Below are 24,354 nucleotides of genomic sequence, written 5' to 3' on the forward strand. Positions count from 1 at the left end.
AATAGAATTCTCATTTCAATACCCGTCCCTTGGGATCCGACCTTTACTTGCCGCTTTACTAATTGTAGAGTTGTTTGTGAAGTATAAATTGTGTTTTGTATCGACCATTGACCAACGACCACATATACTTAATTGTGAACACGAAATGGCCTCGATCAGGACTTGAGCTGATTTGAAGATAAAGAACTCGATCAAGCAGCTTTACCACTCGATCGAGTGGTTTCTACCTCCTCTGGTGGTCGATCGAGTGGTTTTCCACTCGATCCTTATCTTGCAGAAAGGCCAGTTACTCGATCGAGTAACTTTCTACTCGATCGAGTAGATTTGCTGAGGTTTTTGCTCGATCGAGTGGTTTTAATCCACTCGATCGAGTGGTTTCGCTGTTTATGGGCTTTGAACAGCTCGTGTGATGATTTATTTCGCAAAACTCATTTACTTTTCTATTTAAACCTACGTTAACTAGGTTAATAGGCATCTTTTTATCTATAAAGAAAACTTTACTGCGTACTTCATTCCTCTCTACTGTAACCTTGCTTTTGGGATTATTCTTGCTCGGAATTTGTGTTCTTTACGCCGGATTCGCATTGATTGTAATTCTTTCTCTTCTCTTATTAATAATTAATATTTTGTTTGCTTTAATCTCTCGTTTCGTTGCATTTATTCTTCTGCCCTAATTCTCTTTTATGCTTTTTAATTGTTCTCTCATTATGTTTACTGCTGGAATATTATCTGTTGTTAGTTTAATTAGCGATATGAGTAGCTAAACCCCTTTCATGTTGGGATTAGGGGATCTGCGGTAGGAAAGTGACGATGTAGTAAATGAATTAGACGAATTGATTACAAGGTTCTGTCACCATAGCAATTTAATTGTATTTATCCGACTTAGTTGAGTGCACACTTCTATGTTAACCTTTAATCTGGCTAAAATTAATCCTAGATCGAAAGATTGGACTAAATAGGCCTGCTATGAACAGTAGACTACCCTGACGAGAATGAAAGTTAAGTTAGCGGTATTTTAGGATAGAAAGTGGGCCGAGAGGACCTTTCAACATCCGTCTTACATTAATTCGTCTGAGTCATTTACAGCTGAGTCACTGGACTGCCGCAGTGAACCGAAATCCTGACATGTCCCTCTTTATCTGATAGTGTAAACTCATTTTCTGTCTTTACTGCTCTTGCCCTTTATTTCTCTTCCCTTCAAAACTCGTAGTTTAGATAACAAATCAAACAACCCCCCCCCATTTGTGACCAAATAGACGGACTTCTACAAATATCTTGCCTCCCTGTGGAGATCGACCTGACTTCCCTAGCTATATAGTTAGTTGAGTTAGTTTATTTTTGACAGGTATACGACAGACGTGTCAAATTTTGGCGCCGTTGCCGGGGAGGCAATTGCCCTATTTGTTTTTCGTTCCGTTTATTTTTCCGTCTCAGGGAATTTTTATTCCTTGAGGCAGTTCTTATTCATTTCCTTTCAGTGTTTTTTATGCCCAGGTCAGACAGGTGTGAATTAGTTTCAGCTGATTCAGAACCAGAGAGATTATTCAGGCATAGACTCCGTCTGATAAGGAAATCACGAAAGGAAGACTTGAGTACTTTCGAGCCAGAGCTTGATCATTTTCTTTTCACGGAAGACAGTCCGATTTCTACAGTAAAGATGCCTAAACTTTCTTGTCATTCAGTGCCTAAAGCCTCTTCTATTCCCAAAGGTTTCAATCTCCAGACTGAGGATGGGAACACCTTTGATATCCGTCCTTCTTATATCAATCTGGTGGAGAGAAACATTTATAGAGGTGTGGCTGGCGAAGATCCGAGGAAGCATATGGAGACCTTTACCGACATCGTTCTACTATCCCCGCCACTAAGGGGTAACTCAAGACAAGATTAAGGAAGTTCTATTTCCTTTCTCTTTAGCCGATTGACCAGGGAGTGGTCGATCGACTTGGACCGCACACTGCTTTGGGGTTCTGATTGGGACTCTCTTGCTCTTGCATTTTACAAGAGATATTTCCCTCCACAACGCACCAATTTGCTGAGGGCCAAGATTACTAGTTTCAGACAGGCTCCCGATGAGAGTTTCTATGAAGCATGGACACGATTCAAGAAGTTGGTGAGGTCTATTCCTCACCATGGTTTTGACCCATGGTTCCTAGCCAATCAGTTCTACAATGGGCTGTATAATGACCACAGAGCCATACTTGATGCGGCATCTAGTGGGAGATTCCAGGAGAACACCGATGATGATAAGGGGTGGTCTCTTATTGAAGAAATGGCTAATCACAGTGCTGAATATGGTAACCCGAGGGATGGGATTAGAACAGTTCATGCAGTCGATAAGCAGGTTTTGGCTCAGCTGGAGACCATGAATGCTAGGTTCGACAAGTTGGAATTACAAGCTGCTGGGGAGCCTCAGACGGTCCATGTTCTTACTAGGGGAAAGACCGTTTCTTGTGAGAGATGTGGAGGTAATGATGGCCACTCTACTGTTGGCTGTCTTGTAGAGAAGGAACAAGTCCTTGCCTTTCAGCAATATAGGCAAGGAGGGGGTTCCTATTACAATAATCAAGGGGCAGTCCATCCCAATCCGAGGTGGACTAGTCAGAATGTGCTCAATCCTACTCCTCCTCCGCACCAGCAGCAACCGTATGTCCCTCCACACAAGAATCAACAAGGCTATCAGAAGCCTCCTTCCTTTACTCCTCCTAACCACGGTGCATCATCTTCCGGTGGGGTGAGTGAAATTGGTGAGCTTAAGTCTATGTTGCAAGCTTTTACGAAGCAGTTTCAGCTGAGTGATCAACAAAAAGATGCTTCCATAAAGTCACTTGAAACTCAAGTTGCCCAACTAGCCATGAACCAATCCACAAGGAAGCAGGGTCAATTACCGACTCAAAATGAGAAGAATCCACACGAGACGGTAAATTTCATCAATCTGAGAAGCGGTCGTTCATATGAGGGACCGGAAATGCAGAAATCAGACCCGAGGAGAGTCAGAATCGATGGTGAACAGATTCGCGAAGAAAATGAGCTCACGGTAAAGCAAGTGCTCGATCGTTGGTTTGGTGGTCGATCGAGCAAATCTAGGGACGAAACTGGTCGATCGAGTGAAAATATCACTCGATCGAGTGATCAAGGAATTGGCAATGGTCGATCGAGTAGTTTTTCTACTCGATCGAGTGATGAGCAAAGAGGAGTTGATCGATCGAGTGGAAATTTTACTCGATCGATTGACATTGATGAGGAAACTGCTCGATCGAATGGGTATATTAGTCGATCGAGTAGTTTTGATGACGGGAAGCTTATTCGAGAGCCTGCTAGTGCTCGTTTAAGCGATAAATCACCGGAAAGACCTCGTTCGAGAGGTAAGAAGCATCCAAAGGATACAGAACTCGCTCCAGAAGACACATTGGAAGAGAGAAACAAGGGACTTGAGATACCTATTACAGTTCCCTTCCTGAGACGACTGCAGAATACAAAGGCCAATCAACAATTCGGCAAATTTGTCGAACTTCTGAAAAGCTTGGAAGTCACTGTGCCATTCACCGAGTTGCTGACAAAGGTACCCTCTTATCTTAAGTTTATGAAAGAAATTCTGAGTCGTAAGAGGACCATTAGTGATAGTGAGACCGTAGCTTTGACTGAGGTGGGGTCAGCCCTATTTCAAAATAAGTTACCTCCTAAGCAGTCGGACCCGGGTAGTTTTTCAATTCCGTGTCATATAGGTAACTATTTGATTGATAATGCGCTATGCAATTTAGGCGCTAGCGTGAGTGTCTTACCGCTGTCTCTGGCTAAGAGGCTTGGTTTGACAAAGCTGAGTTGCACTAACATGACAGTCCAGATGGCCGACCGTAGTATATCACGGCTACTAGGCATAGTAGAAGACGTACCTGTGAGGATTGGGAGGTTCTTTATTCCCGTTGATTTCATTGTCTTAGACATCCCCGAAGATGCACACACCCCTATTATTTTAGGGAGACCATTTTTGTCTACTGCTCGTGCAGTTATTGACGTCGGGGGGAAGACTTTGACCTTTCAGGTAGGGGACGAAGAGCTGATTTTTAATCAGTCTAAGTCCCGGAGGGCTCCCATGCAAGCTCAGCCTTGCAATGCTCTCTCTTCTATTGATCCTACTATTGACACTCCAGTTGAAAATTTGGAGTATTATGCTGCGATTGTTACCCCTCCGCCTCAGACTGAAAGCAAAAAGGAGGAAGTTCGTCTGTTTTCCTTGCTGCAGGTACAGATGAAAGCAATGAAGGAGCTGTCAAAGGATGTTGTGCAACTGCTATCAATCAAATTGAAAGTAAGGATGCTAAAGATGGTGATAGAGGAGCAAGGACGAGGAAAGTTCGCGCTTATGTGGATGTGAACTACTCCCCTCCTACCGTTTCAAATGATAATTCATGCTCATGGAAGTTGAAGAGGACAGTCAATGTTGCTGAGGTGACGTCCCCCAGTCAGGAGCCCTTCAAGGGGCTACTGAATTGCTTTGGGAATTAAACGGGGAAATGCCCCGTGTAACACTTTGTAATAGATAATTTTTGAATTTCCGTTGAATTTCTTTTATTGCGTTTAATTAGGACACTTAGTTTTTCGACTGCTTTTAGCGTATATTTAAGACTATAGACTGTTCTTATGCGTATTTGGTATTTTGGGAAATTTTTGCATGTGTTTTTATGCAGGTTTGGGGAAGTTTTACGTATTCCAAGGGAAGATTGGACGAAATTCAAGAGCTTACGCGAGAAAAGAGCTCGATCGAGTACCTTTTGTACTCGATCGAGTGAAAAATTGGTCGACCGAGTGCTTTTTCCAGTCGATCGAGTAAAGCATAAAGCGGGACTTCTCGATCGAGTAGATTTCTACTCGATCGAGCAACTGGAGCATCAAAAGTGCTCGATCGAGATGTTTAAAACCACTCGATCGAGTGAAAATGAATAGGACGCAGGGAGTTATTCTTTAAACTCCTAACTTTGTTTTCTATTTCATTTTATCCCTAATTTTCGACTAACCTTCCATTTTTGCGATAATAAACTCCCCCAAATCCCAATTTTTCTTGCCCAATCTCCAAATCCGCCACCTACAATCCCTTGCTTGTTAATTAATCTATCAAAACCCCTTAATTTCCCCTTAATTTGTGATCATCTACACGGTTTTAAAGAAGGGTTAGGGTTTGCGGTTTTTGGCTCGAAAAAATCGCTTGTTTGCTTGATTATTTGAAGATTAATTGCATATTTTAGGTTTATCTCATCAAGTAAGTGATTCCTCTAGCTTCATTGCACTTTGATTTCATTATTTTTGCATTCTCATGAGGAAAATTGAATTAGGGTTCGAAAATCCATGGTTAGTCGATTTTTTTCGACTTAATTTGTGTTTATTGCCCTTGTTTCTCTTGCTTGATGATCAACCCCAATTCCTCGCTGTTGTTGCATGCTTAATTCGAATTCTACATGAATTTTTGCGATTTGGACTCAGGACAGTCGAAAATTTCGACTGTCAGACGGGTTTTTGCTGCTGTCATTTGTCTAAGTTAGCTTCCTTGTTGCGATAATGCTGCTGTTTGTAGAATGTTTAACATGCCTAACATGCTTCCATTCGAATGTTGTGCGAATTTTTGCGATTAGGGTCATTTCGATCGAAATTCTTGGTCGACGAGACGGGTTTACTTGCTTCCATGGCTTAATTCACCTCGTATTGCTTATATGCTATTGTTGTTGTTGTTATGCCCCCCCTCGTCGCCATTTACATGCTGCTTTTCGACTTTGTTAGAGGAAATTTTGAGGAATTGTTGGAATTATGTGCTGTAGGTCGGATATTTTCGACTGGTAGGGGAGTTCCTATGCTGTCACATGCTAATTTCATGCTGTTTCAGCCCTGTTAGCCATTATTTTCTTATAATACCCCTTACCCTTTGTTTACAGGATGGATTCTAGTTCTTTACCATCTACTAGTTCGTCCTCCAGTCCGTCTTTGTCTGAGACAGTGGCCCCTATTTGTTGCCACTTTGTCTCCACTTTAGTGACTCTGCAGCCCAAGAGTGTTTCTAGTTTCAGTGCGCAGGGACGAGTTTTTTGCTCTAGCTAGCTCATTGCTAGCTCGATTCAGTCGCCACTTCTCTACGGTCACCACCACAGCTAGCACTGCTGCTAGTTCCTCTTCAGTGGTGACCACAGCAGCCACTACCTCCGCACCAGCCTCTACTTTTGCACCTGTGGCGGACTCGCCAGCAGTCGCAACTGCCTTTAGAGCAGCCCTGGTTCCTCACACCGTCGCCTCACGGGCTTCCGCTTTGAGTTCTAGAGGCCGGGGTCGTATACAGTCCCGAGCTGCACCAGCTCCAGTTACCTCTACTTCCGCTCCTAGCACTTCTACAGCTGTTGCTTCTGCCTCTACTTCTGGCACAGTCACGGTCCGAGGGGACACTTCCCTCGACCCTCACCCAGACTACCCACAGGTACATTTCGTTAATGTTTTACATTGCAAGAAATTTTATCATTTAGTACGCTGTGTGCATGTACCTTCCCGATTTCTAGAGAAATCGGCACTTGAGAGACTCGGTATTTACGAGTCGGTCTGTGACTTACTTCAGGGCACGGGGATGGCTGGGCTCATCACTATGAGCGGCCGCACTTTTCTGGAGCTGAGCCTCGAGTTTCTCAGCTCTTTTACCTTCTCCTCGGGGGCTTACGAGACTGACCCCGATTGTTCTTTAGTGTCCTTCCGGTTATTTAACCGGACTTTTCCGATGACCTTAGCGGAGTTTGGTAGGCTACTTGGCCTTTCCTCTACGGGCGTGACTGTTGCCCCGAGAAAGGTCCACCGCCAGCTGTGGCAGACTTTAGCTCAGACCACCTACCAGGAGCGAAAGCTCCATCAGGTCCACCTTCCCCCTGTCCGTGTTTTCCTTAGACTGATGGGGAGCACTATTTTCGGCCGAAAGGAGCCGAACAACATGACCAACACCGAGCTCTCCATCCTGGGCGGTTACCTAAACATTGACTGTGGAGGTCCTTTTACCTTCAACATTGCCTACTTGACCGCCCAGTACCTTCAGAGCCAGGGGCTGAAGGAGACGGGAACCATTGCCTCCGGTGGCATAGCCACCATTCTTGCCCGTTCTCTTTTCCCCGACTTGCCGCGCAACTTGCAGTACCTCAAGGGAGAGAGGCTACTGAGTCTGGAGGCCATGCATTCTCAGCATTGGCTGACCCCAGACTACCAGACTTGGAAGATAGACGGTCCTTGTCTGTTGACTTACCTTGTGACACTCTCCCCCGTCTTTAGCCCTCGCCCACTGTTGCTAGGGGCCACCGTTTGCCGTCACTGCCTAACCTTCACCTTCCACTCCGACCACGACCACCTCCCACCGCACCTGCCGCTAAAAAGCGGCGTCTTGAGACCGGAGAGGGGTCTACACCTTCAGGGAGTGCCCAGCCTTCCACGGCTACTCCCGATCCGACCCCTACTCCTACTACCACTATCACTCCTACTCCTACTCCCACTGACCAGACACAGACTGAGCCGGTCCTACCGGCTACTTTTGTACCACCTCCTCCTTTTGTGGCGCCCTCGGTCCTGGACCAAGGGGGCGCAGTTTACGGTTTGTTGCTTGAGGTTGCAGCGCGTCAGGCTCGTATGGAGAGGGACTTGGCTCTTGCCTTGCACCCTCTGTACGAGTACCACTTGTGGTGACACAGGCCGATCCCAGAGGATTGGCCACACCCTTCCTTCTTCCGGTTCCCGCCTGAGGGGTACCCGGAGTCTGCTGATGAGGAGGAGGAGGAGGACCAAGAGGTGGCAGTGGAGAGAGCTCGAGTTGAGGAGCAGAGGAGGAGAGAGGAGGAGAGAGACCCGGAGTACACGGTGGTGGACGACGACGATGAGTAGCTACTGGTCTACTCACTTCCCCAGTTTTCTGGCTGGTTTGGGGAAGTTCGTATTTTGTATGTATTCTCTACTCTTTTATTTTGTCTCCTTTTATTTATTGTTTTTATTTTCTTATTGGTTGTATATTCCCGTTCCCCTGTATATATCTGCTGGTGTTTGCTGGAGGAGAACGAGGGCGTTGTCCGTTTTGGTTTGGGGGAGGGTATTGCATCCTTTTGAGTCTGCATTTGGATTTGTTTTGCATTCACGTTTATTTTTCAGCTTGCATTGTTGTTTGTTTTCATTAAAAATAAAAAAATCCAAAAAAAATTAGAAAATTTCAAAAATTCAAAAAAAATTCACGTTTATTTTTGCATATAGGTTGAGTCGGAACGGTAGATTTCCATGATGACAATGCATTATAACTTGTCATTTTACTTGAGCCCTGCATTTTATTGATAGTTATTAGCTTTGTCATACGCATAGTCTACGAGTTTCTGTTCAAATATAGCCGACTGTTTAGACTTGACCTGATAAATTGGCAAACTACTTGAAAATTCTGAGTTTTAGAGCCCATAACTGGTGACATTCATGACCAGTTCATTAGGAATTGAGAGTAGTACTCCTTGCATAGCATGTTCATCATTTTTGCACTTTTATGACATTCAATTTCGAGTCAAATGCACATATTCGGGTTTGTGGTTGGTGTCACATGCAGGGAGGTAATTGCAAATTTCCCTTTCTTTATATTTTTCACCCATTTAGCTCCACATAAGCCAAATTTGCCCTTTTTGACCCATTAGCTACATTCCAAATTAAGCCTGCCTAGTCAAGCTAGTTAGTATGTTCTTTTGGGTATGAGTGTTCCGGTTGCATTTTGGCCCGTATTTCTGTGTTAGGAGTTGTTGGAAAATAGAGGAAGGAGGAAGGAAGAAAAAAAAAAGAATTGAAAAAGAAATAAAAGAAAAGAAAACGTGAAGGTGGAAAGAAAAAAAAATGAAAAAAAAATGAAAAAGAAAGAGCTGGAAAGACGTGAGAAAAAAAAAGAAAGAAAAAAGAAGAAGTTTGAAAAAAAGAGAAGTTGTTCTTGTTTCAGTTAGTTATTTCAGACGGTGTTGTTTTCGACCGTCTGTCTCCTCTGTTCTTATTCTATATTTTTTTGAGGAGATTGTGTTTTGAGTCTAGTGAGTTGTGTGCCAAAAGAAGGGCACTTGTTTGAAGAAGTTTGAAAAAAAGAGAAGTTGTTCTTGTTTCAGTTAGTTATGTACTTAGTTTTTCAGTCAGTTGAGATTCGGATGGTTTCTTTATGGTCCTGTTAGGAACTAGCTTGACGCTTTTACCTCCACATTTCCATAACATGTTTTGCCTTTTCTCACCTGAACCTCAATATTCCCATATTATTTGTAAGCCCTCGACTGTGACGGACATTATCGGTTGGAGTGTGTGCATTAGTACTTGAATTGTCTTTCATTTTTGTTGCATGCATGCTATGTAGGTCGCAGTTAGGTGAGTGACTGTCTTTTCGTACCTCTTTTACATATATCATTCACCTTTGCTTCATGAGAGAAGAGTGACCACGAGAGAGTCGGATTTTGTTGGTCTTGCAAGGTCGATAGGTTGGCTATAATTCTGAACAGCTTATAATTCGTTTGCGTATTGATCGCTTAGCTTTAATCGTTAGTTTTTGTTGCATTAAATTGGTTCAAGTAGACAAGTTAAGCTAGCTCTGAGTTATCATTTCCGTTCCATTAGTTTAGTTTTGAGTTTACTCGAGGACGAGTAAAGGTTCGGTTTGGGGAGATTTGATACGTGCTTTTTATATAGTCTTTTTAGCCTATTTTAGCACGTATTTCGATGCATTTTTATACTGTTTCTATGGTATTTTGCCCCGAATTGGCTACTTTGGTTCGTTTTGTCCATTTTGTAGAAATGAACGCGAAAGTAGTGGAATCGTACTCTTTTTCGTCCTTTTTGCATGCATTTAGAGGAGACGGGATTGTTCCAGAGTGAGATACTGCATTTCGAAGCGTCATGGCATGGATTACGAGGCATTTAGGCGTGGACTTGAGCTGATTTGAAGATAAAGAACTCGATCGAGCAGCTTTACCACTCGATCGAGTGGTTTCTACGTCCTCTGGTGGTCGATCGAGTGGTTTTCCACTCGATCCTTATCTTGCAGAAAGGCCAGTTACTCGATCGAGTAACTTTCTACTCGATCGAGTAGATTTGCTGAGGTTTTTGCTCGATCGAGTGGTTTTAATCCACTCGATCGAGTGGTTTCGCTGTTTATGGGCTTTGAACAGCCCGTGTGATGATTTATTTCGCAAAACTCATTTACTTTTCTAGTTAAACCTACGTTAACTAGGTTAATGGGCATCTTTTTATCTATAAAGAAAACTTTACTACGTACTTCATTCCTCTCTACTGTAACCTTGCTTTTGGGATTATTCTTGCTCGGAATTTGTGTTCTTTATGCCGGATTCGCATTGATTGTAATTCTTTCTCTTCTCTTATTAATAATTAATCTTTTGTTTGCTTTAATCTCCCGTTTCGTTGCATTTATTCTTCTGCCCTAATTCTCTTTTATGCTTTTTAATTGTTCTCTCATTATGTTTACTGCTGGAATATTATCTGCTGTTAGTTTAATTAGCGATATGAGTTGCTAAACCCCTTTCATGTTGGGATTAGGGGATCTGCGGTAGGAAAGTGACGATGTAGTAAATGAATTAGACGAATTGATTACAATGTTCTGTCACCATAGCAATTTAATTGTATTTATCCAACTTAGTTGAGTGCACACTTCTAAGTTAACCTTTAATCTGGCTAAAATTAATCCTAGATCGAAAGATTGGACTAAATAGGCCTGCTATGAACAGTAGACTACCCTGACGAGAATGAAAGTTAAGTTAGCGGTATTTTAGGATAGAAAGTGGGCCGAGAGGACCTTTCAACATCCGTCTTACATTAATTCGTCTGAGTCATTTACAGCTGAGTCACTGGACTGCCGCAGTGAACCAAAATCCTGACATGTCCCTCTTTATCTGATAGTTTAAACTCATTTTCTGCCTTTACTGCTCTTGCCCTTTATTTCTCTTCCCTTCAAAACTCGTAGTTTAGATAACAAATCAAACAACCCCCCCCCCCATTTGTGACCAAATAGACGGACTTCTACAAATATCTTGCCTCCCTGTGGAGATCGACCTGACTTCCCTAGCTATATAGTTAGTTGAGTTAGTTTATTTTTGACAGGTATACGACAGACGTGTCACTTGAGTTACGGAGGGACTCGTGTGGTTGAGACACGACGTCTGGCAGGGGATCCGGTTGGCTTCCGGACCCAGTACGTCTGGGCGTGTCCCGGTACCTGTTTGTGGTTATCGATATGTTTGGGCATGTCCCGGTACCAGTGTGGTTGTCGGTATGTCTGGGCATGTCTCGGTACCGTGGTGGTGGTTGTTGATGGTGGTTCATTCATATCATGGCCATGTTGTATGTTGACACTCAAGTCGAGTCACACTTTATTTATTTTAATGAAACTGACGTTTGTTGTCTGTGTCTTGTCACCTATCTCTTTTGGGGTGGCCGGTGTCGATCTATATGATATTATTTGGTCATATGGGGAGCAGGTTATGATCAGGTTGTTTGGATAGTACGCGGGAGACGGGACGAGCTTGATGATATCACGAGATGAGTCTAGTTGGCAGACGAGTATAGTTGTCATGAATTGTACTTTTATTCATTTGTTTATGTTTATGTAAATTCACTAAACATTTATATTAATAAAATGTTCTTTGATTGAAGTTTTGAAACACTACCTCGGGAAACCGAGATGGTAACGCTCCAATTATCTTGGCCGGATAGTTGGGGTGTTACAATCAACCACCTCGGCATTAAGAGCTTCTTCTCTAATTTGATCAATGCTATGGCGCTACGCATCCTCTACCATATCCCTATAGGGATTGTCAGAGGGCATTGCCATTTCCCCTTCTTCAACGGGGTATTTCTCTCCGTGACACACCCAATCATAATAGTTATCACAAAAACCCTTTAGACCAAGGTGTTTTCGTACTTCTTGCTCAACTAAATACTTTTTTATTTTTGCACTTAGTACATGGACACCTAATTTCTTTATTTCTACAGAATTCGTCTTGTTGCTTAACATAATCAATGCATTTATCAACACCTATTACGAATTCCTTCCTTAATTTTTTTATTGGAATCCAATCTTTCATACATCCAGTTTCGTTCCAATCTCTTCATTGCAAATCTACAACAACAATGCTTATGTACCTCTTCCGGGTACTACCAAGATTGATGAGATGCTAATCTTCCGATCCGACACCACTATTGGATTACCTTTGAAGGCTATGAGCGAAGGATCAAGTGGCTCACTAAGGGAAGCACCCCCATATTTCTTCCAATGGAAGGTTTAACAAGAGTATCACCTAGGAGGGGTCCCCTTTTACAAGTACCATCCTACCTTGTGCCAACCCGTTCAAGCCAAGCAAGTCGAACCCCACCTCCTACCCAACCTCAACAAAATGAGCCTCAAGCGAATGATCAAGGAAAAGTTGTTATCCCGCCTTACCCCTTTCCTTATCAACCTTACAATCACCCAAATCCCTTCATCCTTCCTAGAGATGACTTTGTAACGGGTCTACTCCAAGATTTACACCACAAGCAATATGAAGCTAGAGTAGACAATTATTATGCTCTTTATCCACAATTTCACCTGTTGGCTCATCAAGGGCACATTAGTGAAGAGGGAATGCTTCCCTCTTGGGCTCAAATGGAAATCCTTTTTCCAAACTCGGAGCATGCCAACGGTGGAGCACATGGACATGGAGAAGGAAAAGGAGCGGGGTCAAGTGGTGGTGATACGGTGGAGGTCAATAGCGATGGAGACGAATTTATGGATTTCTATGAGAGCGATGAATCACGAGCGCAATGGGATAGTGATCTTGGAGGGGATGATGATAACCAATGAAGATGTTTGTAGGCTTAGTGGAGCGGGCAAGAGGCACCCACCATGGCTTCGGTAAATCTCTTCATTTCCCCCTCATTTTTCTTGTAAAAAATTTCATGCTTTTCTAACTTGGTTAATGATTAATTGTTTCAAACTCTAGACGTGTCCTTGTAAAAATTAAGGACTATTTTTCCACCTTAGCAACATCAAGGTGATGATAAATTTATTGTTCCCGCTTTGAAAATCCAAAATGACAATTAGGATTCATGCATTGCATCCTTTCCTTGTGCATGAACTCCCCCTATTTTTACACTAGAAATAGTGTCTTACTTGGTTTGGGGAAGTTCAAACACAAGGGATGCGAGTTAATTAAAATTATCTCTCCGAACAATAGAAAGCATGCATCATATAGAATAGATTAGAATGCATCACTTATGTATATATGTCATATAGTTTGCATATTAGTGTAGAAATCATGCATATTCATTTAGCTTGCATTGCATAATTTCCTATCGTTTTGGCAATTGAGGACAATGCCCATACTAGTGTGGGGATGGGAAATTCTAACTTAACTTTTAAAATAAAAAATGATAAAAATTGAAAAATTTTAAAAACCATAAAAATTTGAAAAATTTAAAAATCAAAAACATGTCCTTTCCTTTGTGGTATAGAATTGTTGTTTGTTTCTCCTCTTATCACATTGGATCGACTACGCCACATCCGAGGCATGAGGAATATGAAGACCGCATGGTATGATCTTTCCAATTTCCTTTTTCCTCTCTATGTTAATGACTATGTAGCTTTATTTTGATTGATGCGGTACAAACCAATGTGATCTTAGGAGTTGCATGTAGTTTATATGGTATACTAGTTGATACAAGCATATGCATTAGGTTGTATAAATGTTAGTTGCATCATGGCATGTAGTTGCATTTTAGGAAATTTTTTGTGAAAACATCTATTTGGGAAACTTGACAAGTGTATATAAAGCCCTTGTAGATACTTTTTCTTCTTGAGACTTTGCTCATTAGAACACCTCTAAAACACCCTAGGATGTGTCATGCTAGTATCCTTTGACCCATGGACTAAGGCCTAGTCAAGAGTACCTTGTGATGTGATGACTCCTTGGCTACCGTTTATTCCAAAGTGACCCTTGAAACCATGCAACCATCTTCCACTTCTATCATCATTTTTATCAACAAAAAAGGAATGGGCACAAAAATTATCAACTTGAGTTCAAGTACCAAAATGAAAAACAAGAAGTTTGCACAAACTTGCATCAAGTAAAAGAGGAGTACAAAAATAATAACTCCTATGCTTCAAATAAAAGCACCCTTGTTACAAATTAGGGTGACTTTGAAAATGTTCAAAAAATGCAAAAGTTGAAAATTGTCAAGCATCAAATTGCAATGAATCAAAGAAATGGCAAAGAAAATTGTTCTCAAAAATGTCAAATACCACAAGAAATTTGGGGGGAATAACAAAACCAAAATCAAACTCCCTTTACGAAACTCAAAGTACATTGATCCCTTTTTCAATTGAACCCACTTTTGTGCATGGTAGAGAGGGGACGACCCTTCTTCTTGTCTAGGTAAGAGGGGGAATTCCGCGATCCTACAGTGTTTTTAACATCATAGGGAGTCTACTCTTGACGAAAACATTTAGCAATTGAGGACGAAGGTACCCTAGCTTGACATAACTTGGAGGTGATTTATTGGTATCCTTCTAGGCTTAGTAACTTGAAGAAACCATATCTATAATGGAGTGTGTACCCTTAGATTGCTTCCCTTCTAGATAATTTCCATCACTTAGATGAGGAAAGTGGCTATTCTTTTGTAGATGCATCCATTACCTTCTTTTGTGTGCTTAATGATTGGATGTATCGCCATTTTGGCAAGCCCCACCTTGCTTTGCAAGAAATCATCTTACCTCATGGATGTCTTGTTGCGAGTTGAAGGAGTAGAGTGAGACCCGCTAATTGTCTTATATCGGCTATATTAGTAGGTTAGTATAAATAAAGGTCATAGTTTTAGTCACCTCTTTACTCGGGACGAGCAAAGGTTCGGTTTGGGGATGTTTGACGTGACTCATATCTGAGCACATTTAGTCCCCGAATTAACCTCGTTCCCATGCTTTCTAGCATATATTAGGGTCATTTCTTATCTTTAGTTTCCCATTTTTCATATTCTTTGAGGTTTTGTGTCCTTGGTAGGAGAGTATCGCTAACCTTGCATTTATGAGGCGAAATGGACCTAAATGCATCACATCTAATGACCAAGCATCCAAGAGGAGACCAACAGTAGAGGCCTAAGCAAATAAATAGAGTGAAATGGGCAATGATGAAAAGATCCTTGCATCCCCAACATAATCCTCATATATTGTTAAGAAGTCAAACAAGAGAACAACTCTGTCCAACGATCCGAGCGGCCCGAGCTCGGGACGAGCGGATCAGAGCAACTATCCGAGCGTCCCAGAGCTGGATTCGAGCGTACCACAGGGCATGATCCGAGCGTCTCCTGGACGATCCGAGTGGATCTTATTACAGGACAGCCCGTGCTTCAGGTGAGGACGAGCGGATCCTGGTGGGAGTTGTAAGCATTGTAATACCCACAATGTTTAAGGACTCTTTTGACTGACCCTTTGACCAGGAAAGACTTTAGGGAGAAATAGGTGTGAGACTAGGTTAGGGTAAGTGCCTTACTAGAGTGTTTACTCGACCTAGCAGGGACTACTCGGCCGAGTAGTGTGTATAATCGACCGAGTAGAGCCTACTCGGTCAAGTATGGTAGTACTCGACCGAGTATGGCTGCTTTTGACGCGTCGATATAAAAACACAAGTCCGCAGAATTCATTTCATTTTTCTCATTTTCGACAGTTTCTCTTCCTCTAACCTTAACCTACCTCTCTCTCACCTATCACCCCTACCTCCATACACTCTCTTATATGTAGCCTAAACCTCAACCATGGGAAGGACGGGATTTACATAGGAAGGATGTGTGCATGGTTGTCGTCCGTGTCACCGTCAGTCCGCGTTATTAGGTAAGTCGTTGTTTTTTTGTCTCTTTCAGAAGATTGTTGGGAGTAGTTATATAATAGGATGTGGTCATCGTTGTAGATGCGTCTCGGAGTCTTACTTGGCTGTTTGTGGATGCATTTTCACGGTTGGCGAAAAGGTAGGGTTTCCCTATTCAGTTACTGTTAATTGATTTAAGAATGTGATTGTATTGTGTATGACTGTTTTCTGCTGATCATCGGAGTGTTGGTGTGGTAATGGTGGTTATGACGATATTGTGATGGTTGTGGTGGAGTCACTTGCGGGAGTGGCTTCACGCCCTAGTTCGCCCTCCGTGGAACCCGTCACGGGAGGGGATGTGCACATTAAGGGACAGGGTTATCGCTCGTTGATGAGCGGGATTTTGGTGGGGATTGGCTGTGGTCCCCCACTGGCGGCGTGGGCTACCTGTTGCGATGGGTAGTCTGGCAGGGCTACACACTTTGGTGTGTAGTCGGCTACTGTGTGAGATCGGGAGACCGGAGATAGTGGATAATAAGATGGTTACTTATCGTACTTATCTTATTTTAATTGTTCAGTAACTGACCCCGTGTTATATTTTCAAAACTGTGGTGATCCATTCAGGGATGGTGAGCAGTTGGCTTAGCAGGTACCGTTGGTTTGTTGTTGTTGGGCATGGAGAGGACCGAGTCATCACGCTACCGACTTAGATGTTCTGATGTATGGGTTCTATAGTAGTCATAGCTATCACTTGTATCCAGTTGTGTATCGTGGTTGTAAAGTGTTAAAGAAATTAATTATAAATGTTCTTTTATTGTCTATTTGATCTACTACCTCGGCTGACCGAGATGGTAACACCTTCATACACTGGGATGGTCCTTGGTAAGGCGTCCTTGTGTGCGGGGGTGTTACAAAGTGGTATCAGAGCCGACGATTTTGGAACCTGAACCAATGAACAAAATGAATATAGGGTATCAAATTAAAATGAACCTGGTGTATGTGCGTTGGGAGCCCCAGCCGATGCTAGATTTCGGGTGAGTAGGCGCCCTTATTTCAAAATCACGGCCCTATCGTGCTTAAGCCAGCCACTGGGAAAGGGTAGTCAATAGGAGTAGTTGCTTGAAGAGTGTTTGCTAAGTATGTTTGCTAATCGTATCACATGTGCCAGTGTGAGTCTTGCATATAGTGACTATGGTAGTGATGATGTTTTGTATTGGTTGGAATGGTTGCGGAGTTGTGATTAAAAAAAAAATTACGATTGATGAAATGTGGAACCCTTTTTGTGTATGGCAAAGTTAAGTTGAATGACCTGTTTGGTAATTGTGGCATCATACGATGGTTAATGTTACATGAATGTCTTGATTAGTGGGAGTAAAGGATGAATTGTGGGAATTGTGATGTTGTAGAGTTATAAACTGACCTATGCAGGTATGTAGCTAGTTTTAGACATGTGTTTGGACTGTGACATAATTGTTACTGTAGTTGAGGTAAGGAACGTAGGTGGAACGCTGATTGATTAGGTAATGGTTATGTATAATTCGTGTACGATACGTGTTTATGTGGTATAATTAAGTTCTAATGGTGACGAGCCCTATGGCACGGAACTCCGAACGTTGTTACTTGTTTTGCAGGTTCAATAATTTCGGAATTCCGTTCCTGTTCTGTGACACTCGACCGAGTATAGAAGCATACTCGACCGAGTAAGCCACACTCGGCCGAGTATACTAGCACTCGACCGAGTGCCCATTTTGTCAGATTACGAATCGCTACTGATCTCGAAAACTAGACCGAGCATTATTAATACTCGACCGAGTAGTCCATACTCGGCCGAGTAAGCCCAATACTCGACCGAGTATGGTTTTATCGTGACTTAGCCGGGTTGTTCTAAAAACCCTATATCCCTTCTTTTCTTCTCATTCCGCCTCCAACTTCCTCTTCTTTTCTCCTCTAAAACTCCATATCACTTATCTCTCAAACCTTTGGGTGATTTCTTGGTGGTTGTTTGTGGATTTTCCCCTCTTTGCTTGCCAAAACTTCCTTCAAGGTAAGGTTTTAAATCAATTTCTTTCATTTGTTCTTAAAGTTATGGTATGCCCTTGCTCAAACTTCGAATCCCTATCATGTGTAACTGAAATTGGGTTTCTTCCTCTGATAAGTCGAATTTAAATGCTTATAAACATCGTCTAAGCCATCACTACAGCAATTTCACGATTCAAATCGCTTCTTGTGTGATACAAAGCTTTCTAGGGTTTTGCCTAGGTCGAATTTTTGGTCTTTCTATGGTTTTAAGATACTCTTTCAAGGATCATTGATGAGTAACATGACTCTTTTGAGTAAAATACCTTGTGTTTTGTGAGAAAAATTTCGTCTTAAAAGTTCGTCTAAAAAATTGTATACATTCCGAAAAACAGTCCATCTATGGCTATTTTCTGGTTAGAATATCCTTGTTAAAACCTATCTTCTTGCAGTATGCCAAAAACAAGGGCCAATGCAAACAAGAGGACCCGTGCCAACGTTCAATTTGAGATGGGTCAATCCAGTCAAGAAGCTGTTGTTCCACCGGTGGAAGCTTATCCATCGGTAATCTTTTCCGATTTCAAGCAACGTAAGGCCTTCATAGCCTTGATGAGTCGTCCTTTTCGACCTACTCGGTGTGTGAACCTCGAGATTTTGTAGACCTTGGGGATTAAGGAAGACATAACCCATATCTTTGAGACCTTGGGAATGAAGGGGTTGTATCACCTGAGAAAGAAGTCCTACCCTCATTTGACCTTGGAGTTTTTGAGCTCGTTTGTTTATGATGCAAAGGAGAAGATGGTCTCTTTTCGCCTCATGAACGAAGACCATGAGTTGACTTTGGATGAGTTTGCTGGCCACCTGGGCCTAGAGGCAGAGGGGACGGGGTATCTTAGTGATGTAGCTAAGAATAGTGGTGCACCTGTTTACCTTCCTTACTTGACTGGCCGACCCGCTCCTAGTGCTAGTGCTATGCTGATTAATGATGTTCAACACATGTCCCTTCGTATGTTCCTTAGGATGATGACCTGTCTGTTGTACTCGAGAGATGATGTGAGCAAACTTAATTCTTATGAGGTTATGTTGTTGATGTCTTACCTGAACCTGCACCGTAGGAAGCCCTTTTACTATAGCGCTCCGGGGGTGGTTTGTGCTAGCTTGGATCATATGGCACAGTCCCCGAACCGTCACATTGCTTGCGGGGCCATAGTGACCCGCTTAGCCTAGCGCCTGACTGACTTTGAGGCTCCACCTCCATCGGGGGACGAGTTGTCTGAGGCTGTGCCGACCATGAACACTAAATATTGGTGTAACAACAGGTGGTTGCGGAAGATGGATGATGGGTCTTATGCCTGGAGGGTGAGGGGATCATTGTGGATGGTACTTCCTGACCCCGCACGCCTCCCTGTGGTTGACCACTTAGCTGAGTGGGAGCTCGTGGGTGGGAAACCTAGACCAGGACCTCAGTATTATTTGATCGACCCCACCATTCTCCTGGACTTACCCGAGCCTTCAGCGGCATCTGAGGGACAGCAGGCTTCTCCCCCACCTCGTGAGCGTCGTAGAGTTAGACAACCTAGAGTGGACCCAGTTGAGACTGAGCCCTCTTACTCTATGCCGAGCTACTACCCACAGCAGTACTCGCCCTACCCCACAGTGCATGACCCTAGGATGCAGGTTAGCGACTTGACTGAGCGGATCTCCACCACCTTGGTGCTCTGCAACATGCATGAGATGGCCCTTAATCAGGGTATAGGGACTGAGCTGGCACAACCCGTTTGGTGGAGAGGACCCGGAGTGGACACAAGTATCTTCCATAGCTATGGAGTCAACCCTAGCTTTTGGAGGCCACCAGAGGAGGCTGAGTTTGGCTGCCTCGCGGGACCGTGGGGAGCCAACTATGGCAGCCAGCTAGGAGGAGGAGATTACTCAGCAGCGGGTTATCAGGGAGCTAGTACCTCGGGAGCCAGAGCATCAGGTGCAGGCGGTGATGACGAGATGAAGGGGGGTCCATATCAGTGATTTTCTTGTATTTTCTAGACTTGTTTCAGTTGTGGATGGATATTTATCGTTTCTTGTCGTACACTTTTATTTCAGATGACTGTACTTGGCCTTAAGGCCGTTACTTGTTTTCGTACACTATGGTTGTGATTTGGTAGACTTGGACATGCCTTTAAGAATGGCACTCGTGACTTGTTACAGGTTAGTTTGTGGGTGGAATTGTGTTTCATTGCTGAAATCGCTCTTTGCTCGTGAAAACTCAACCGAGTATAAAGAATACTCGATCGAGTAGAGCTTACTCGGCCGAGTAGACTCTTATACTCGACCGAGTAAAGCTCACTCGACCGAGTGATCCCTCATACTCGGCCGAGTATCAGGGTATTGCGTGATATAGTAATGTAATTCGTTTTAGCTTCTTATGTTTAATTCTTTAGTCTGGTGTGTACTATGTTAACTTGATTTTACCTTCATGTCCCCGTGTGGAGTACCTTGTTCAGGTGTAGCGGTAACGTTAATACGCCGTGTGCTTGGGTTGAGATGACAGTGGTATCATAACTTTTCATGTTTGTGTAGCTCTTTTAGTAGAATGTATGTATGCCTCTTTTCTTGCTTAGTAGTTGTAGGATAGTTATGGATTATGAGTAGAGTTGTGTTGTGGCTGTATACTAAATGTATGATCTGTAATAGTGTCCAGCTACGGGTAATCTTTGTCGTTGGGTGCATTGAACTTCGGGAACGAAGTTCCTTTTAGAGGGGTAGAAAACATACCGCGATACAAAAGTCCATATAAATAAAAGTTAAAACAAAGTTTTTGAGTGTTTAGCCTTCTTTACTTATATGCCTGTCTTCTATGTTCATCTTTCCGACGTTGTGTAATGAGCCAAAAATAGTGATAATTGACAAGAGAATTAGAATTGGATGATATATATATATATATATATATATATATATATATATATATATATATATATATATATATATATATATATATATATGCCTAATAGGATCGTGAGTTTCGTAATCGTGGTAGTTGGAATTGATTGTCTTGTGGTGGTACACATTGTATTGTCTTGCGGTGGTTGAGGTGGTTAACCTCGTTGTTGAGATGTGTGGGCTGAACTTCGGGGACGAAGTTCCTTTTAAGGGGGGAAGGCTGTAATACTCACAATGTTTAAGGACTCTTTTGACTGACCCTTTGACCAGGAAAGACTTTAGGGAGAGATAGGTGAGAGACTAGGTTAGGGTAGGTGCCTTACTAGAGTGTTTACTCGACCTAGAAGGGACTACTCGGCCGAATAGTGTGTATACTCGACCTAGAAGGGACTACTCGGCGTTGGGGGAGGGTTTCACCGCTGCGGTGATGGCTGCTGAGGACGAGGTCCTAGAGGAGGAGGCTGATGAGGAGGAGGAGGCCCCGAGACGGGCCAACGTTGGACGAGGTGTTCGCCAGCTGAGGGGAGCACCTGCGTGGGCTGAGACCTGGGACAGTAGGCACCTGCTCTGGGCTGCGGAGGGTCACCTGTCCTACAGGACGGTGTAGAGCTTGGTAAACAGAATTCATAACTCTTCATTCATCTTCTTTCATTTCTGTTTGTCATTCCTTTTCTTCTTCATTTGAGCTAAATATAGCTTTTGTTTCAAATCATCATAGGAGGCCGGGAACATCAGGTCGTTCTCGGGTTACACGACGGCGATGAGGTGCTACGAGAGGCTGTCGGTTGAGGAGCGAGCCATGATCGAGCGAGGAGCGTTTGGCGCCTTGGAGCAGGCTTGGAGGGACATTGCAAGGAGGAAGCTTCGGGCTAACCTCAGTCTCGTCCGAGCGTTCTTGGACCGGTTTTGGGACACGACCTCCACGTTTCACATGCCTTTTGGTGAGGTGGGGGTCACGTTGTAGGACTACGGCATGATTTCTGGTCTGCCGTGTGGGACTGAGGTGGTGGAGTGGCCAGAGACGGCCATGAGAGTTGACTCGGTGGAGGCCAGGAGGTTGATTGGCTGGAACTTGGCGCCGAAGGCAGCTGCGGTACCTGGTTTGGTGCCTAGTTCTTACGTGCGGGACTACTTCGTGGGGAAGACCCCGGCGTTGGTGGTGATCGAGAGGAGGGAGACGGCTCCTCCTCCCTGCACTGCAGAGCAGAGAGTCCGTTTGTGGCTCTGGTGGTTCTTGTCTTCGATTTACCTCGGAGACAAGGGAGAGAGGCTTTCGACGAAGCTCTTTCCCTTTCTTTCTGACCTGAGTTCCCTAGGCCGTTGGGACTGGGTCACTGCTGATTTGGCGGTCCTCATCCGCTTCATGAGGGCCATGGTTCGTCCGGAGTTGATGGAGAAGGGGACTTCTCCTGCTGCTGTCGGCCCTGGACTGCTATTGGAGGTATGAACCTTTACTTATTCTCATGAAAGATTATTTACTTTTCTTACCAAACCACGAAAGATCCTTGCTGATTATCTTGATTTACAGGCGTGGGTGTACTCCTAATTTCCGGGCCTCGCGCCCAAGAGGACGGAGCCGGTGGAGAAGGCCTATCCCGTCGTGAGCGATTGGGTGATGTGCCGCACGAGGAGTCGGCGTTCCTTCCACGACGTCTGTCGGCGGGAGGTGAACGCTATTCAGCTGGACGGCGTGAGTATTTCACCTTACATTTGTCTGTGTTTTCTTTCTCTACTTTTAGAATTGATCATAAGAATGACCCTTCGTTTGCGTTTCTAGTGGGTGCCTAGGCCTTGGGAGGAGTACGCTGGCGCTCCTCCTTTCGTGACTGAGGTCCTTCGATCTAGGAGCTCGAGCTGGCTGCTCCTGAGGACGTCAATGGGTCCTGTGTGGTACTTGGGTGAGCGTTTGGCTCGTCAGTGCTCTCGGGACATCTTGACGGTTCCCATCGATCCTCCTCGGACGACGTTTAGGGAGCCTTCTGAGGTTGAGAGGGAGGCTGACTTGGCTGGTGTCGGTGGCGACGCCCTCCTCCTTTCTGGTGAGGACTACTCGGCGTTCCTCTACGGGAGGTTGGCGTACTGACCGGTTGTGGTAAGTGCTTTTCCCTCTTTCATTTTTGATTGTTTATGCATACGATGAAAGATCATCGGTTAACGGAAATCATCTGGCTTTGCAGGAGGTCGAGGCGGCGGGCATCGAGCCCCCAGAGTACCCCGAGACCCTTGAGTACACCGACACGGCGAGGATGATGATGATCTCCGAGCTACGTGACTTTGACGTGGCGGTGAGAGATGTTGGCTTGCACGATTGGCAGCATCTGATTCGGAGGGGTGAGTCTTCTAGCCTGTGTAGTTTTCGTGTAAGAACACATTTGCTCGAGTTTGTTCAATTGCTAAACATTTTCCTTTTGAAATGTAGGTCGCGCCATCCCGGTCCGTGGCTTTGTGGAGGGTAGCCAACCGGCTGCGGGCTACTGCCGTCGAGGCACTTGCTGGTGGCCGAGGACGTCAGGTATGAACCTTTCGTTTACTTTATTTTTTAGTTTTCTAATTTTCCTTTATGCTTGAAATGATTGACATGAGCCGGCTCCGTCGTTTGCAGAGGGAGCGCGAGCTGGAGCGAGAGCTTGCCCAGTCCCGAGATGAGACGACTCGCCTGCTGAGGGAGCTCGAGGTTCGTGACGCCGAGGTTGCTGCACTCGAGGCGAGAGTTGCCGAGCTAGACGGCGACTAGCAGTAGCTTCTTGTTTTTTGGTTGTATATTTGTACATTTATACATTTTTGGACTTTGGATTTTGTTTTGGGGCTCAAGCCCCCAGTTTGGTGTACATATCCCTTTTTGGTTGTATATATGATGGCCTGCGTGCCTTTGCTGCTGGGTTGCTTTGTTTGTTCCTGCAGGTTAGCTTTGAACAGGTTTGGTAGATGACGGTTTACGTCGTCATGCTGCCGAAATTTACACGGAAATCACACAGAACATATATTTGTACATATGGCCTAATTTAGCGCAAAACAATGACTCGAAAATGCAAAAAAGTATGACCAGAAATTCAAAAATTTGGTCGGAAATGGCAAAAATGCAAAAATTTGGTCGGAAATGACCGGACGGTAGGGATGGTTACCCCCTAAAAAAGAAAAAAAATAAAAACATATAAGTTTGAAGTGGAGAGTGAAATGATTTCCCTAAAAGGAAAAGAGGTAAAGTTCGAAAAATGACATAATGAAATTAAATACCAAAATGTAAAAAAAAAAGAATAAATGAAATTAAATTGGTGAAATGATTCCCCAAAAAAAGAAAATTAAAAAGAAATGTATAAGTGTGCTAAAATGACGAAAATGTCGATATCGTCTCGAGATGCGTGCCCGCGAAATTAGGAAACACGAAATATGGTAACTTGACGCATTTACCAAAATAATAACCCGTATGAATAGGAAATTATGCGCTGAGGAATTTAGGAAAGATCCAACGCGGAAAATCACAGAAAAACAGCTGAGGAAGAGGCGCAGCAAGAGCTACGTCCCTTCGAAGAGGCGCAGCACCTGCTGCGCCTGTTCCCCA

General features: G+C 43.8%; 1 non-coding gene across 1 annotated transcript; it reads right to left on the reverse strand.

Annotated features, from left to right (window-relative positions):
* Positions 1-2,029: 2,029 nt before the first annotated feature.
* LOC141615877 (small nucleolar RNA R71) lies at positions 2,030-2,136 on the reverse strand. Its single transcript, XR_012530266.1, has one exon. It is a non-coding gene; the product is annotated as a small nucleolar RNA R71 (small nucleolar RNA).
* Between the last annotated feature and the right edge of the window lie 22,218 nt (positions 2,137-24,354).

Source organism: Silene latifolia, chromosome 11 (genome assembly GCF_048544455.1).
Source record: "Silene latifolia isolate original U9 population chromosome 11, ASM4854445v1, whole genome shotgun sequence".
Classification (NCBI taxonomy): Eukaryota; Viridiplantae; Streptophyta; class Magnoliopsida; order Caryophyllales; family Caryophyllaceae; genus Silene; species Silene latifolia.